The sequence below is a fragment of the Microcaecilia unicolor genome, chromosome 1, assembly GCF_901765095.1.
Source record: "Microcaecilia unicolor chromosome 1, aMicUni1.1, whole genome shotgun sequence".
Taxonomy (NCBI): domain Eukaryota; kingdom Metazoa; phylum Chordata; class Amphibia; order Gymnophiona; family Siphonopidae; genus Microcaecilia; species Microcaecilia unicolor.
The window spans coordinates 60,364,297-60,382,799 of NC_044031.1; the positions used below are offsets into that span (position 1 = coordinate 60,364,297).

Consider the following 18,503-nt stretch of genomic DNA (forward strand, 5'->3'; position numbering starts at 1 on the left):
AAACACACACACAAACGAGGAAAGCATGCAGAGCATGGGAGGAAACCGCTAGATGGTGCATTTAGGAACCACAAAAATAATGAGTCACAGGCTGGTTTAAGGGATGACAAGAGTGTAAGACAACCAGCGGGGAAAAGAGGAACAGCAAAGGACAGCTTTATTACTGGATACAATCAGCAAAGACAAAGCAAGAAGAAGAAGATAAAGAGGCTGAATAGAACCACACAAAGGTGATCAGAATTCAGGAATTAATGCCTGGAAAGATGATTCTGTACAATGGAGAACTTTAAACTTTAAAACTGTTTTGCTTAAAAAAGAAAAAAGAACTTCAATTTTGTTTTCTAAAAGAGAGCCTAAACTTGCAGCCCCACCCATCAAACTGAATGTATATTGCTATGGTGGTGATTTTCTCTGAATTGGACCTAGATCATCAGCGTCGTCATCAACCAATATTTATATTCTGCCCTATCTCAAGATTGATTCAAAGCAGATTGCAACATAAGAAGTTAACAAATAACTGTTAAGAATTATATCCACTAAATAAATTAATTTAAAAATTAAATCTCATATATATCACTAAAAATAATAATCACAGTAAAACAATATAACAAGTTACAATCATAACTTGTATACTGAAGAAAATAGATATATATTTTCAGAAACTTATGAAACAATAAGTAAGATAAAATAGATCTAATAGAATTTGGAAGAGAATTCCATATTTTAAAAGACTGATATTGCATCTACTGAAACTCTGGGCCATATCAATCATTGTAATCATAAAAGTGACACATACCATAATAAGCCCTAAAGACGAATCAATTAATTTTACAATGGCAATGTTCACTGATTGAAAGACAGAGTAATTTCACCAATTGAGAGGCTTTTTTATACTTATTTTTACCAAACATCAGTCAGTCAATCTGCCTTATTCTGTACAACCTGAATTGTACGTAATTGTTTCGTCAATACTCCAATGTATAATGAATTACAATAATCCAAATACCGAATTATTATTGAGGTAAATTAATCGAATTATTATTGAGGTAAATTCATCGAATACTACGCAACTGATGTAATTTACTATACTACTACTTATCATTTCTATAGCACTACTAGACGTACGCAGCGCAGAGCCGGTAGTGGGAGGCGGGGCTGGTGGTTGGGAGGCGGGGATAGTGCTGGGCAGACTTATACGGTCTGTGCCAGAGCCAGTGGTGGAAGGCGGGACTGGAGGTTGGGAGGCGGGGATAGCGCTGGGCAGACTTATACGGTCTGTGCCAGAGCCGGTGGTGAGTGGCGGGACTGGAGGTTGGGAGGCGGGGATAGTGCTGGGCAGACTTATACGGTCTGTGCCAGAGCCGGTGGTGGGAGGCGGGACTGGAGGTTGGGAGGCAGGGATAGCGCTGGGCAGACTTGTACGGTCTGTGCCCTGAAAAAGACAGGTACAAATCAAGGTAAGGTATACACAAAAAAGTGGCACATTTCTTGGGCAGACTGGATGGACCGTGCAGCTTAGATTGTAAGCTCTTTGAGCAGGGACTGTCTTTCTTCTATGTTTGTGCAGTGCTGCGTATGCCTTGTAGCGCTATAGAAATGCTAAATAGTAGTAGTAGTAGTAGTAGTTTTTCTGCCGTCATCTACTACGTTTCTATGTTACTATGTTACTTGAACATGAAGAGACAGTCCCTGCTCGACAGAGCTTACAATCTAATTAGGACAGACAGACAGGACAAACAAGAGATAAGGGAATATTTAAAAAGTATTGTTTTAACAACATTATTTATCTGAGATACAAAAGATAAATTGGAGTCTAATATGACTCCTAGCACCTTAGATTGGAAATCTATTGGGAGAATCTCTATGAAACAGTAACATTTATCAAATTGACCGGTATTGAATTACCAAACCAGACTAAGCTGGATTTTTATTTAATTTTAAATATAAACATTTCACCCAACAGTCTACCAGATCAATCTGGTCTCTTATTGAGTCCAATGTTTCAGAAATTGCTACTGACATTGAAATTAGAAAAAAAGATATCATCAGCATAAGAGAGAATAGAAGTTCTGAGAGCTAAAAGAGTTTGCCCCAAAGAGCTCAAATATATTTTAAACAGTAATGGGAACAAAGGGGAGCCCTAGGGAGCGCCATAAAAAGCCTTCTATTCTGTGGAGAACTTTCCCTTTCCAGTTCTACAATACGATCTATTTCTCAAAGATCCTTGAAACCAAGACAGAGCAGCCCCTGTAATACCAATTTCACTCAAGCTATGCAACAGTAATTGATGCCAATATGTCAAACTGAAGTTAAAATTACATATTTCCCCATATAAAGTTAATACCTAATCCTTTTTGTCAATGTTATAAGATAAACTGGTTTTTATTTTTTTTAACTGTGACTGCAAACCTTGGCCCTGTGCCACAAAATGTTACCTTTGCTGAGAGACTAGGAAGTCTATATATGGTAATCTTTTTCTTTTGCAAGCAATGAGTGTGCTTTGGAGAGAAGGTATGTCCCCAAATAGATACTTTGTCTGAGACTGAAAGAAGTGGAATATCTTGTAGGCAGTGTGTCTTCGGTCTATGCCAAGTTGCAACTTTGTTTACTTTCACTATAGCAATGATGGCAGTGTTTCCTACAGGAATGGATACTTTTACTGATTGCTGTGGCAATGGTGAGGCTTATGCAAGAATTGTTACTTTTGCTAGCTGTGCATCTACCAGCTAGTTAATTATACAGCCTGAGCACTAGTAAGAGTCTATTCACAGATGCTTCTATTTGCTTAGCTAACCAAATATTCTTCTGTCGTGTACTGCTTCCACGATAGCCCCACATGTGCCACTATGAGAATGTCCACAAACTTTTCACTGCCTTCTGAGATGGCTGCTGCAGTGTTCAATTGTCTACTGTAACCTTGCAGTGTTCATCAATGGCTACCGTAGTGTACAAGTTTCTACTGTCCCCTGAGATAGCTACTGCAGTATGCAGGTTTTTACTGTTGTGCTCTCTCTCCTGATAGGCTCTGCCTGCTCAGGAGATTAGCATGCAGTTAACCAGAGAATAGAACATCACTGTGAAGACTCAGAACTCCTGAATAGAGAGCTGCACGGGAACGGGGTTTGCGGGAATCCCGCGGAACCTGCGGGATTCCCGCAGGGACGGAAGCAGTTCTGTGGGGTTCCCGCGGGGACGGAAGCAGTTCTGCGGGGTTCCCGCGGGGACGGAAGCAGTTCCTGTGGGGTTCCCGCGGGGATGGAAGCAGTTCTGCAGGGTTCCCATGGAAGTGTAAGCTACACCTGCACCAGCCTCTCATCTACCGAGTACCAAATTCTTTGAGTGCTGTCTCCTCCTCCTCTTCCTCCTTGCTTTAACAGCACAAATGTGGAAATTGTTTCCATTAAGGGGGTGGTAGAGACACAAATGTTGATGGAATTCAAAAAGACGTGGGATGAACACAGAGGATCTCTAATTAGAAAATGGAAGTTATAAAAAACCTAACCTGAAATGGCTGCATGTGTGTGGATGTGTGGCGTAATGCTTAGATGGCGACTCTGGCTGTGATTAACTAGGGCCAATACTGGGCAGACTTGTATGGTCTGTGTCTAATATATGGAAATCTGGTTTAGGATGGGCTGGAAAGGACTTAGACAGCAACTTCAGTAGCTGGAACATAAGGACAGTTCTGGATAGATTTTTATGATCTTTGTCCCACAAATGAGAAGATGAATAGACTGGAGTGGGCTTCAACAACAACTCCAGCAGTTGGAACATAAGGATAGGGCCAGATAGACTTCTATGGTCTATGTTCCAGAAACACAAAAGAAACACCATAATCAAGTATATAATATCACAATCATTGATTTAATCATGAATTGATAATGAGTGTGACTATTGGGCAGACTGGATGGACCATTCAGGTCTTTATTTGCTGTCACATACTATGTTACAATTAATCCTCTTTGCTCCTGGGCTGATGAGCAGACCTCAGCTCTGACACAGGCATGAGCATCAGATGTCACCTGACCTACTGGTGCATGCATGTGGTGACCTCTCAGTGCCAGTAATCAGAGACAAATCTTACAGGTGCACACCAGAGTGTTCCAAGTTTCAGCTTCCATTACTCCCTTGCCTACAGTGCTATGGCTCAAATCCAGAGAGAGACTGAGGGAGCTGACTGGAATTTTCTTTTATGTACCATTAAGTTCTTACAGTGATGGGTGGGGATGGGTTAAATTCTTGTAGGGATGGGTGGGGACGGGTTACATTTTTGCAGGGATGGGTGGGGACGAGTAAGATTCCAGTGGGGACGGGTGGGGATGGGTAAGATTCCAGCATGGACGGGCGGGGATGGGTAAGATTTCTGTCCCCGTGCAACTCTCTACTCCGGAACCAAATCTTCTTTAATGCAAATCCAAAAGCCCTCTTTTGGAGTACTGCATGCAGTTCTGGAGACCACACCTACGGAATATATTTTGCTGCCTATTCTTTTTTTTTTTTTCATTTCTATTTCTTCTCCTCGTTGCATTGCATTTCACTTCACTTTCAGTATTGCATGTTGTAAAGGCATATGACACTTTTGAAAGTTTAAGTTACATTTTGTTAGAATTACACTTTATGGGCCAAAATGTATACCTTTTTAACTGTGCTATTAAAAGGTTTAATCGCACAATCGATTGCGGTTAAAATTCTTAATCGTTGCCCATCCCTAATATATGTATATCACAAAACTGTCCATTGAGATTTTGTCCATCTGTCCATCCATCCTTATGTGCCAGTGTGTTCTTATGTGTGGCTGCAATTCACACCTCACAGAGAGACCACCTGGAAGGAGAGCAGACTGAGCCTGGAAGCCTATGCCACTGCCACTATCAGCAGGGTCGCCGAGAGGGGGGCAGGGGAGGCAAATTTCCCCAGGCCCGACGCTGGCAAGCTTCTCCCTGCTGCCTACTTCTGGGTTTGTCCTCTTCTGCTCCTATGTGCAACTCAGGACCTGGATGATTGCATTAGCACAGTATCACATTAATGCAATCATCCGGGTACTGATTGCCAGCATGGACAGGAGCAGGAGAGGACAGACCATGAGATCAGGTATGCAGGAAGCATCTTGCCCGCGTCGGGCCCAGTTGGAGGCAAAGACTGAAATGTAAGAGGGCAGGCAGGAGTGGCGGTGCGAGTGAGAGATGTGTTGTGTGTGTGGGGGGGGGGTGGCTTACAGAATTGTGGGGGGTGGCGTCAGTGGGGGGCAGCTTGTGGCGGTCCGGTTCTGCCCCAGGCCCAGCTATGCCGGTGTGTAGCCAGACCTCATGGTGGGAGAGGGCCAGAGCCTGAGGTGGGGGGGACACATTTTAGCCTGCCGCCCTGCCGCCTCATCCCCCCCCCTGCCTCGACACTCCCCTTCATCTCCTCGCTGCTTCCCCTCACCGTCTTGTCGCTTTCCCCGCCGCACCACACAGTAGCAAATACCTTTGCTGGCAGGGGTCCCCAACCCCCCGCTAGCTGAAGCCTTCTTCATCGCCGATCTCCGGCGCCACCGCGTTCGCTACCCTGTTCTTTCTTCTTGCTGATGTCCTGTGCACACTCCTTTAAGTGAAACTGAGCATGCTCAGTTTCACTTAAAGGAATGTGCAGGACGTCAGAAGGAAGAAAGAGCACAGGGCAGGGAACGTGGCGTGCCGGAGACCAGAGCTGAAGAAGGCTTCGGCTGGCAGGGGTTGGGGACCCCCACCAGCAAAACCAGAGCCTCGGATGAAATGGGGGGCCCAGGCCCCTGTGGCCCCACCTAGCTAAGCCATTGGCCATCTCTCTGCGGTCCTGACAATCAGTTCATTCCATATCTGACCCCATAGAAGTTTCAACTGGGAAACAGAAGGCGCCATGGTTGTCCATGCCTCCACCACAATCATTGTTACCGCTAGTGCTCTCAGTTCTTCTAACACTGCAAACTTTCTTGGGGGGTGGGGGGGGGAGCAGTGAGCTAGAGTAACTGAGACACACCGCTGTGCTCTGCTTCCAGCAAGCACTTTACAATTTGCATTTTTCAAGATAAAATCTCTGCTGCGTTTGAAATTGTATTTCCATAGCAATACAACAGAGAAAGATCGCACCCATTTTCTAAAGTTAGGATTTGTTTGTCATATTTCCTTAGGTCCGGAAAATGAAGCGGGACAGCCAAAGCTGCCCCACCCAGATTTTTCTGGAGGGCTCAGCATCCCTTTAATTTTCCCCATGTGACTAAGAGATTCCTGGAATAAATACTGCTTCTGCTCCTTCTATTGGTTTGGCTGGCCTCCTACCCGAAAAACAGCAATGGGAAAGCTGGTGTTCTGAATTTTCTTTCTATTGCTTCATAATAATTAATGCAGTTATCTTGGCAATTGAAACTAGCTTTTCACCCACAAACATGTCCATATCACAACTATACCACAGACACAACACACACACACACACTCACATTTCTACAACCACAAACCCACCACATACTCACATCTCCATATAAAATCACAAACAACATATTTCCTTAGCAGATACTCTCACACACACCACTCATCTACCACCCATGCACATTTACACCCCACACCCACATATACCCACCTGCATACACAGATCTCATATTCCTACACACCCTCCATACCCACATCATCTACACCTCTACACAACCCATTCATTCCTACTTTCTCTGCACATACTGTAACCATACACACCTCCTAAGCAACTTACAACCTCATTCAATCCTACAACCCACAGACTTCTACAGCCACACACCCATCACACACCAATCCCCACCCATAATTCCACCCAGCCCACTCATATGTTCCCCAAATGCATATGCACTCCCTGCTCCTGACAAACACATTTCTACCACAACTTGTTGTAGCCTTGTAGCGCTATAAAAAATGCTAAATAGTAGTAGTAGTAGTAACTCTCCTACGTGCCCATATATACCTTTCCTACAGATCTATTAGAAAGCTTTCCCAAAACCATAACTCGTACCTGCTAGATCAGGGATTCTCAAACCAGTCCTCGGGACATACCTTTCCAGTCAGGTTTTCAGGATATCCACAATGAATATGCTTGAGATACCTTTTAAGGATCTGAGGGGTAATCAGGAGGTAGGAAAATAGGTTATTTTAAACTCTATGCACCCCAAAACATTTCTGTGGTCTGGTAACAATCAGGCCCCATTTTGTTTTGTTGCTGCTGCACTTCCACCTTATGTGAGAAGAACAGGTTCCTATATTTGAATCACATTGTTAAAGATTTTTGTGTTCACTTTAAAACCTTGTCTGGCCTTGTTTGTGAAAGCTTCTAGGCCTATGCTCACTTACTTTACCATATATGGTTCTGGTGTGGGATCTGCCGTTCCTTGAGTAAAAAGGAGGCAAATCAATCAACCTCTGGAGCTGTGAGTCTTACTGCTGCATAGAACCAAGGATTTGAGCTAAAGAGGATTAGTCTTGCCCTTTGGAATGACCAGGAGAAGTTTAGTCAGAGCCGTTCAGGTAGGATTTTTTTTTTTTGGTTGTTCCTATTGTTCTTTTTATAGTGTGCACTAGTGTGGTAAACCAGCATGGAAAGGTTACTCCAGACCCTAGTGTAGAGGCAGCCTGCAGATGCAGGAAATTGTGCAGGTGTAATCTGAACAACAGCAAACTTTGCAAAAAAATCTATAGAGCTGCTACTGTGCTCTTTGGCTCAAATGCCACAGCTTGTGTCCCAGGTGAACTCGTCAATTTATGTGTTGCCTAAGATGACCACTGAGGATGACCTGGACTAATTCCTAGTGAACTCTGAATGAACTGCTTCAATGACAGGATGGTTGGAAACAGCATGGTCTACTTTTTAGGTAACATCTTAACCTGTAGCCACCAAACCACTTTCTAAGGTGCCCAGCCCAACATCAAGGCTGCCATCTTGGAATGGGCAGGGTGCATCCCAAAAGCATATTGGCAACAATTCCAGGAAAGGGTTGTTTGTCCAAAAGAGAGTCCCCAAAGTTTACTCTTTCCAAAAATACAAGGACTAGGGGGCATGTAATGAAGCTACTAAGTAGTAAATTTAGATCAAACCTGAGAAAATATTTCTTCACTCAACGTTTAATTAAACTCTGGAGTTCATTGCCAGGGAATGTGGTAAAAGCAGTTAGCTTAGAAGGGTTTAAAAAAGTTTTGGATATATTCCTAAAAGAAAAGTTCATCAGCCTTTATTAAGATAGACTTGGGAAAACCCACTGCTTTTTTCTAGGATGACTGTCAAATTTTAATGGCGGTAATCTACCAGTCCAACTTGGATATATAGCAAACAAACAAGTGGTAGATAATGAACAATGCCAGCTGGTCTTAACAACGGTTGTAGTGGGGAAGTCTCATATATTCACTGAGGCTACTTTATTAACACCTACCAGGTGTGCCTTCTTACGTGATAGTTTTAATCATAGACAGCCCCCAACCGTCCTTCGCTTTTTGTTTATATTTATGTTTTTTGTTAATTATTATTTCAATGTTATTCTTTATATTGCTTAGCACATATTAATCTCCAATTGCTCAATGCGCTATGCGACCACTCTGCATTTCAAAAAACGCTTTTACACATTGGAGACAACTTAGCATAGCTAATGGTGACTTATCTGTATAAGCTCCCGGGTATGGCTGCAATCCCGACAGGTGCCTGTTTCGCATAAGTCGTTTTGTCAAGGGAAAGTCCTACGAGAGCAAAACACAAAAGAGAGTTAACAAAATACTCTCTATTTGTTGTTCTCCAGTAAATTCATCATAGTTCGAGGCTTATGGTTTGTCTCCTTCAGTGTATGGCTCCTACCCAGGAACCCTGACATGGCGGCAGCAATGTTTTATATACCTATAACACCGGAAGTATCTAACTCCCTGAAGTACTTCTGGATCACTATTGGTCAAAATTATGTGGATAATCTTTACATAAAACAGCCCCATTGGATGTATGTATTTAATCCCTTAGGTTCGGTAGTATCCAAATGGTAAATCCAGAAGATTTCACGTTGTAATAGTCTTCTGTTGCGATCGCCCCCTCTGGAGATGGGCATGACATGATCAATCACCATGCAGCGTAACGACTCAATGGTGTGTTTGTTTTTCAGACAATGTTGCACAAGAGAAGCTCCCAGGTTCTGCACTGTGATACGTGATCTGTGTTCGGTCATCCTAGCATTCAGAGATCTGCTGGATTTTCCAATATAAACCTTGTGGCAGGGACAAATAATGTAATAAATGATGTATGCCGTCCAGCAAGTGGTGTAGTGTCTTAATTGATAGGCGTGTCCATTGTGGCACAAGCTGTCAGTCTCAATGGTGAGTTCACATGTCCTACAACTTGGTTTGTTGCATTTGAAATTACCTATCCGTACCGCAGCAGTATTCACAGTAGGTAGCTCTGCGGGGCTTAACAACTCTTTAAGATTTCTTGCTCGTGAGAATGCAGTCCTACATTGTCTGAATAAGGGTTGTGCCTGCATAATGTCCCAGTGCTGCTTAATGATTTTAGCCATCATCCCACCTCCTGGGGCATATCGCATGACAAAAGTCATAATTTGTTGTTCAGGTTCATCATTCTTTTTCGTCATTAAAAGTAAGTCCCTGTTGTTATATTTGGCTCGTAGAAATGCTTGTTTCAAAACATGCTTAGGATATTTTCTTTGTATGAGGTTCATTCCAAAAGTTCATGCCTGTTGTTGAAAATCCGCTTCTATTGTACATATTCTTCTGAAACGAAGAAATTGGGAGAAAGGTAAGCTGTCCCGAAGGAACCTAGGGTGACAGCTCCCATATTCTAAGATAGTGTTCCTATCTGAAGGTTTTGTGTATACTTTAGATCTAAATCCAGATTCGGTCAAGGCAACCTCCACATCAAGGAAATGAATAGATGTTTCTGAATGGGATACCGTGAATTGAATTCTAGCATGGCATCTATTTAACCATGTATGGAAATTATTTAATTCCTTCAAAGTACCCTTCCACAACATAAAAACATTGTTGATGTATCGACGCCATAAAATCTTTTTTGAATGAAAAGGGGATTCAGTCAACCACTTGTCTTCGAATGCAGCCATAAATAAATTTGCTAATGTGGAGGCAAATGTCACCCCCATAGCAACCCCTGAAACTTGCAAATAGAGTTTATCTTGAAATTGGAAACAAGTTTTACATAAAGCAAGTTTCGCCAACGTCATTAAAAATTCTGTGGGAACATCGTGCAGTGTAGGTCTCTTATCCAATGTGTCTTCAACTACATCTAGCAGCTCATCTTGAGGTATCATCGTGTATAGTGATTTAATGTCAAGTGTGACCATCACAAGATTCGTAGCAGGTAGTTGTATGTCACGTAGAATTGTCAAAAAATATGTGGTATCTTTGATGTAGGATTGACACTCTAGGACAAAACTTTTCAGGAATGTTTCTACATATACTAAGAATGGTTCTAAAAGGGACCCTCTTGATGACATTATAGGTCTCCCTGGTGGATGTACAGGATCTTTATGTACTTTGGGCAATAGATAAAGTACAGGGGTTATCGGAGTAGTGTTATTCAAATATCGGTACTCTTTACGGGCGAGGAATCCCTGCTCAAGTCCATTCTGTGTAACTTCCTTAATAATTCGTTGTACCTCTGGTGTACAGTCTTCTTGTAATTCTCTGTATGCTGATGTATCTGCCAGTTGTGATTCAACCTCAGTGACATATGCTACCTTATCCTGCACTACCACTGCCCCACCCTTGTCTGCACGTTTTATCACCAAATTATTATCTTTTCTAAGATCTTGTAAGGCTTGTCGTTCTGATTTGGTAAGATTATAGCGGGGCCCTTGGTACTCATGATCATAAAATTTATGAATGTCACGTAGAACCAGTTGTTTGAACACACTGACAATAGGGTCCAATGGTATTGGCGGGACCCATTGAGATTTATTATATACTCTAGAATGTCACTGTATCTGCTCCCCCAAAGAAAATCTTCAATTGCAAGCTACGAATGAATTTCTCGAGATTTATTCTAAATTGGAATGAATCAAATGTTTTGGTAGGTACATATGACAGTCCTTTGGATTTTTATTTATTTATTTATTTGCATTTGTATCCCACATTTTCCCACCTATTTGCGGGCTCAGTGTGGCTTACAATACATTGTGAATGATGGAAATACAATTTGTTGCAGTACGATTATGGGTTACATTGTGAAAAGTTATGGGAAGACAAAGTAGAGTCAGGATATCATTTGGGAATAGAACAATGGAATATAACAGTGGGGAATTGATAGGGCGATAAAACAAAAGCAAGGGAACATAAAGGTCTAACAATTTTATCTGTGGGTAGAGTTTTAGGTGTGGTGAAAATACGGGGGAAGAGAATTCAGAAGAGAGTGTATTGATCCGTGCAGTACTTTGTATTTTATGCCTTTGCACTTAGGGAAATGGAGATTGAGGAAGGTTTGGGACGATCTTTTAGCGTTTCTGGGTGGCAGGTCTATTAAATCAGACATGTATGCAGGGGCTTCACCGTGAATGATTTTGTGGACTAAGGTGCATACTTTAAAAGTGATACGTTCCTTGAGTGGGAGCCAGTGTAGTTTCTCCCGTAAGGGTTTTGCACTTTCGTATTTTGGTTTTCCGAAGATGAGTCTGGCTGCTGTATTCTGGGCTGTTTGAAGTTTCCTCAGTATTTGTTCTTTGCAGCCTGCGTATATTGAGTTGCAGTAATCCAGGTGACTGAGTATGAGTGATTGCACTAGGTTGCGGAAGACAGATCTTGGAAAGAATGGTCTTATTCTTTTTAGTTTCCACATGGAGTAGAACATCTTTTTGGTTGTGTTGTTCGCGTGAGTCTCAAGTGTTAGGTGGCGGTCAATAGTAACTCCAAGGATTTTTAAAGTTTCTGAGATTGGCAGATTTAGTTTACGTGTGTTAATGGCGGTAAATTTATTCGTGTTGTATTGGGAGGTAAGTATGAGGCATTGAGTTTTTTCTGCGTTCAGTTTCAGTCGGAATGCATCTGCCCAGGTGTTCATGATGTGTAGACTTTGGTTGATTTCGTTAGAGATTTCATAGCAATGACATTTGGGCAGATGTTAAAGAAACACTGGATAAATTGATCACATTAAGCAAAATGTTTGTTTTACTTCTTTGGTATATTGCCAGGTACTTGTGACCTTGATTGGCCACTGTTGGAAACAGGATACTGGTTTTGATGGATTTGAACCCTAGCTCTCTTCTCTATCCAATAGTTTGTTCCTCACACTACAGAATACCATTTAACAAAATATCACTGGCCTCAGGTCAACCAGCAGCATTTGAATAAGCAGTAGCGAAGGAGCGAGAGAAGATTTCTTATGCCTTAAGAAAATTGATCATGCCAGGAGGAAGGTCTGGATCATGGAAGGAGGGGTCAAGAGAGGGGATAAAACAATTTTAATCAGCAGGATAGATAACCTGGAGAAAGGGACTAGACATTTTTTATTTTTCCCCCTCATAGGACTTTTCTATTTGTGTGTGTGGGGGGGGGGAGGGGATGTTCAAACAAATAACAAAGAAAAGGAAAGTAAACAAAACAGGTTGAAAAGGAGGTACTTCCAGTGTTTCCCCTTGTCCACTAGCAGAAAGGTGTGTCTTCTGAGGGTCTCTGTGGGAAAAGTCTTAGTAAACTGTATCTCCATAGCATGGTAGCAGCTGTATGGTTGGAGCCTAAGGGGTGACTGTATGGAATGTATATGGTGACTGCCTGTGTGTGTGAGTGCTATGGAATATATAGACTTGAAGACTCTATGGACTGTATAGATGAATATATTGAGGGGTATGTATGTGTGTGTCTCTGGTTGTAGGTGTTCTCTCCCCTGCCCCCTACAGTCAATTCCTCAACCTCCCATCCACTCTTGCACTGTCTCCCCTTTCACTGTCTCTCTCCCCCACACTTATCCTTCCATCCCTTGCCTCCCACACTCACACTTCCATACTACCCCTTTCCTTACACTCACTCCTTCCTATCACCCTCCAACTCCTTTCCCTCTTTCTTCCCTCACATCCCCCCTCCCCATTTTCCACTATCTCATTGTCCTCCATCCACTATTTTCTTGCTCTGCCACTAGGGATTGGATTCTCAGCAGCAAACCAGGGCGTTGTTTGCCACAGTCACTATTGCCCTTCTATCCATATGCATAGGTGTTGCCCTTGGAAGGGCAGACAAATCTATGCATATGGCTGGACAGACAGGCAGACAGATAGTTGAAAGGGCCCTACCCAACAAGTGCTATCCTATAAGGGAAACATACCTTAAAAAAAGAATAAGCTAAAACCAAAATGAAATTCATATTCAGTGCACAACCCTATTATCTGCTCCACTCCCATATATACCATTGCTAGCAATCTGTGGTCCTTACCCAAGGTCTTATTCCCTGAATACCTAATTGAAGTATTGTTTAGTATTGCAACCTTTTTCTTCTCCATCTTCCATACCTCACACCTTTCATTCTTATAATCCAACCTCTGGATTCCCTCCTTTCTGAACAAAACTATATCTTCCTAATGAGGTATTGCACTCTCCAGTCACCTAGCTCTGAGCTACTTCTACCTGTTCAACTATTTTCTCACCTCTGCAATAAAGCTGCCTCTCTTCAGATTTCTACCTCCAACCACTGATACAGCTCTCAGAATTACGGAATCTCTGTGCCCTGACTGTGAGTAAATTACCTGTGTTTATTCAATAAAGGAAACTTCAGAAAATAAAGAGACTTCAGGTGTGTGCTGGTGTGCCAAGGTTATCCTTCAAGATATTGAGACTTTACAGTTAACAAATCTTAAGAGGTTTGACAGTAAAAAACCAAGACTATCTCTACTTCAGGAAGCAGGTGAAAGCTTGGCTCTTCAACCAAGCCTTTCATGGAAGAAGTAACTAACTTGTTAGTCTCACTCACACACACAAGGATTGACTCGGGCTGCACATACTGCAGTGGGACATGTTTAACCACTCCTAGCCTAACTGAGATAATATTTAACCATCTCTCTGACCTCATGTGCAACTTTCTTCAAATCAGTCACCTTACTTTCAAATTCTTCCTACTTTCTTTCTCATCTATATGTTACAACTTTGCCTTACCCTTCAGCACAATTATAATGTTCTATTACGTATTGTGTTGTCATTGCAAGTACTATACCATGCCATACTTTGTATTGTTACTTGAATATTTTTACTGCTGTAATTGCCTATTGCTCATGTTTGATCTATTCTTACTGTACACCGCCTTGAGTGAATTCCTTCAAAAGGCGGTAAATAAATCCTAAAAAATAGATAAATAAGTTTGATAAAAGCCTTGTTGCCCTCATTTTAACTTTCTAGCAATTATTTCATCTTGTGCTTATGCCCTCCTGATTTCCCTCCTCATCTCTTTTACGTTTATCAGATATTCTTCCCTTTGTTCAACTTTTCCAGATCCGTTGCATTTATTGAAGGCTCATCTTTTTATCTTTATTTTTTCAGCCACATCCTTGGAGAACCATTTCAGCATCTTTTCCCTCTTGCTTTTATTTATAGTACATTCTTGATTATCTGACCTTCACTAATCCAACCATCCAGCATATCTGACCGATCCCCCCCCCCCCCCCCCCCCCCAGTGACATCATTGTGTTGCCATTAAGAAGCATGTGACTTCTCTTCCTGTTTTCTGGCTTCACACACGGCAAGAACGCCATGTTTTTACCTGAGATTGTGCTTCTTTGCAAGGGAACCTTGTAGCGCAGCTGATGTTCCTTCATGTACCCCTCATCCAAGTTAAGAAACGTGCGGATTCTCTTCTGTTAAGCTGAGATCTTGCTTTTAGAGATTGGCAGCAATTTTGGGACCTGGGGCCCCACTTTCACAGCGAGGGAACCCATTAAAAAAGGTTTAAACCAGACCTTGCTTTTACAGCATGGCAGCAATTTTGGGCCTGTCAAAAGAGGAAAAAAGTTGTTTTGTCTATAGAACAGAAACTTTTCTAGAAAGGAAGTGCTAAAAAAACTGAACATTAAAGATGTTTTGAGCAGAGACCTTGCTTTCCAGCCAGGGAACTATTTTTGATCTGAAACTGTGCTGTTGCGGAAACTTTTGGACTTGTACTATGTGACCCGAGAGCCCGCTTTCCCTGCCAGGGATCCATTTTTGATCTGAGGCTGTGTTTTTGCAGAAACTGAACCATGGTAAGATTTTTGTGCACAGTGAATTTTATGTGCAGTACCATATGTACACCTACTGTACTGTATTACTGTTTGTTCATTCACATTTATAGCACTTTCTTTATTCTTACTCTCATTCTTAGATCCAGAGGGTTTTCAGTTTTTTGTTTTTTTTTACATTTGTACCCCGCGCTTTCCCACTCATGGCAGGCTCAATGCGGCTATGGAGGGTTAAGTGACTTGCCCAGAGTCACAAGGAGCTGCCTGTGCCTGAAGTGGGAATCAAACTCAGTTCCTCAGTTCAACAGGACCAAAGTCCACCACCCTAACCACTAGGCCACTCCTCCACTGTTGCTACTATTTGAGATTCTATTCAACTAGCAATATTCCATGTAGAAGTCGGCCCTTGCAGATCACCAATGTGGCCGCGCAGGCTTCTGCTTCTGTGAGTCTGACGTCCTGCACGTACGTGCAGGACGTCAGACTCACAGAAACAGAAGCCTGCGCAGCCTTCTACTTGGAATGTTGCAAGTGGAATAGCAACATTCCATGTAGAATCTCCAATAGTATCTATTCTATTTTTGTTACATTTGTACCCTGTGCTTTCCCACTCATGGCAGGCTCAATGCAGCTTACATGGGGCAATGGAGGGTTAAGTGACTTGCCCAGAGTCACAAGGAGCTGCCTGTGCCTGAAGTGGGAATCGAACTCAGTTCCTCAGTTCCCCAGGACCAAAGTCCACCACCCTAACCACTAGGCCACTCCTCCATGCTTCCAAGTTTCCAACATGGAGCTCTGCTTTGTTCTACTGTCTTGGTTTCTGCTTCATACAGTACTGTACTGTTATTGACTGGAGAGGACAACTCCAGTGAAGCTGAACATGCAGTGATCTTGAGAAATGGGGCTCTGCTTTGCACTGCATTTCTGTATATGCAGTTGCTAAATATGGTTTCCCTTGCTTGATTCTGTACCTGTACAGTATTGCCTGCTGTACAATTGCTGTGCTGTGTATACTGCTCTGTATTTGTGCTCAAATTGCCTGCTGTACAATGTTGTTCATTATTTTTAAATTGCTGATTAGCAGTGGCGTTCCTAGCCAGGATGGCACCCGGGGCGGATCGCCGATGTGCCCCCCCCCCCCAGCGAAATGACACCCTCCGGGTGCACACTGCTGGGGGGGTGCCGCGGCGCGCGCCTGTCGGCTCCGAAAAGTTCGCTAACTTCGCTCATTCGCTGCAGCTCCCTCTGCCCCGGAACAGGAAGTAACCTGTTCCGGGGCAGAGGGAGCTGCAGCGAACGAGCGAAGATAGCGAACTCGGAGCCGAGCGTGTGCCACGGCACCCCCCAGCGGCGTGCACCCGGGGTGGACCGCCCCCACCGCCCCCCCTTGGTACGCCACTGCTGATTAGTGTTAATAAACAATATTTTAAAATTAAAGGTACCCTATGCTTTTTCTTCATGCATAAAGTATGTTTTCTGTGCATTGTTTGAGGGGTTACCATTGTTTTCCATATTATCTGACTTTTCACTTATCCGACAAGAGGCCGGTTCCATTTCCGTCAGATAATCAAGACTGTACTGTACTTTACATAAAGGTTTGTTGTCATTATTAGAGCTCTTTTTAGCTCAGACCACTGTTGTTCCACTTCCCCTATCTCCTCCCATCCTGTCAACTTCTCCTTAAGGTACAACCATGGTTCTAGCCAGGTTATTTGTCCACAAATGGATCATATTAATTATAGTCACCCACGGTAGTTCCGGGATTGGTGCGCTAATAAATATACAAAAACAGTATGGACTGTTGATCCCGATTACGCAATCTAATACCGCAAAGACTGAACAACAGCCAAACACAATCTTAAAGAGTTGTGTAAAAACAATATCAAATATTGATATTTGATATCAGAAACCGAGGTACACACCACGGTCTGATCCACAGGATACTGATATCTATATAAGACTTTGTATCCGTGATCTGATCTCTTTCATAGGGTAAAACATTTCCCTCCACTTCTCAATCCAGTCTGCCCAGGTTAGAGCACAAGTTGAGAAACATTTCTGAGCAACAAAACTCAACCAAGCAACAGCATAGCATGAATTTCTCAGCTTTAACAACAAATGCTGCTGCTCCTAAGAGAAGGCTAGACAGCTTTAAATCAATACATAGTAACATAGTAACATAGTAGATGACGGCAGAAAAAGACCTGCACGGTCCATCCAGTCTGCCCAACAAGATAACTCATATTTGCTGCTTTTTGTGTATACCCTACTTTGATTTGTACCTGTGCTCTTCAGGGCACAGACCATATAAGTCTGCCCCGCACTATCCCCGCCTCCCAACCACAACGTGGTGTGACGTCAGACAGACTCCGAATCAGCAGCATACAGCATGGCCACGGAGGAGGACGACGAACAAGAACTTTGAAGACCTCGGCGGCTGGCGGGAGTTGGGGTCCCCCGCCAGCTGAAGAATTATTTTTAAAAGCAAGCGGAAGCGGACCTCGGCTGGCGGGGGTTGGGGTCCCCTGCCAGCAAAGGTAAACAACATTAGCGGGGGAGGGTTGGCGGCGGGAGGGGGGCCAGGGCGAAATCTGTGGGGGCCCAGGCCCCTGTGGCCCCACGCAGATACGCCCCTGCTTTGCACCGCTTCAATTCTTTTTACATCCTTAACAAGATATGGCCTCCAAAACTGAACACAATACTCCAGGTGGGGCCTCACCAACGACTTATATACCCCTGCAATTATGATTTAATTATGAGGTTGTTATTATTATTATTATTTGTTTCATTTGTATCCCACATTTCCCACCTATTTGCAGGCTCCATGTGGCTTACAGAGTACCGTAAAGGCATTCGCCAAGTCCGGTAGAGAAACAAATACAAGGTGATATTGTGGTCGAATAAGGCATATATGTATGTCAGGTACAATGGGGGCTGAGGAGAGGAAAGGTTATATGAATTAGATGCAAAGGTTATAGGAGTGCAGAGCAGATGTGCGTGCCAATTATTTATTATCACCAACGTACTTCTGATGGCTTCATAGAAAAACATCTAAAAATAGGTTTCGAAAATACTGATCTGGACGTCTCTCTTTTGAAAATGAGCCCGTTAGTGAATCCTCAAGTAACTGGGAGTCCAATTCTTCAGCAATGAGGGAATTTTGTTTCTTGGAAAAGTGGAATTCAAAGCCTGGGTTGGTCATTTCCTTCCTCTACCACTGCCTTTCCTGATGAAGCCCAGATGCGGGTGAAACGATTTGGGCCCCGTTGAATCAAAACCAGTATTTGAATGTGGGGTTGTCAAGCCAGCTTTGATAAAGCTGAGTAATTCATGC

General features: G+C 43.0%; 1 long non-coding RNA gene across 1 annotated transcript in view; it reads left to right on the top strand.

The window, feature by feature from the left end:
• The first annotated feature begins 7,427 nt into the window (after positions 1–7,427).
• LOC115466482 overlaps positions 7,428–18,503 on the top strand; it is a 51,887-nt gene continuing 40,811 nt past the window's right edge. The window contains exon 1 of the long non-coding RNA XR_003941555.1: positions 7,428–7,502. This is a non-coding gene — a long non-coding RNA (uncharacterized LOC115466482). The remainder of the gene's footprint in view (positions 7,503–18,503) is intronic.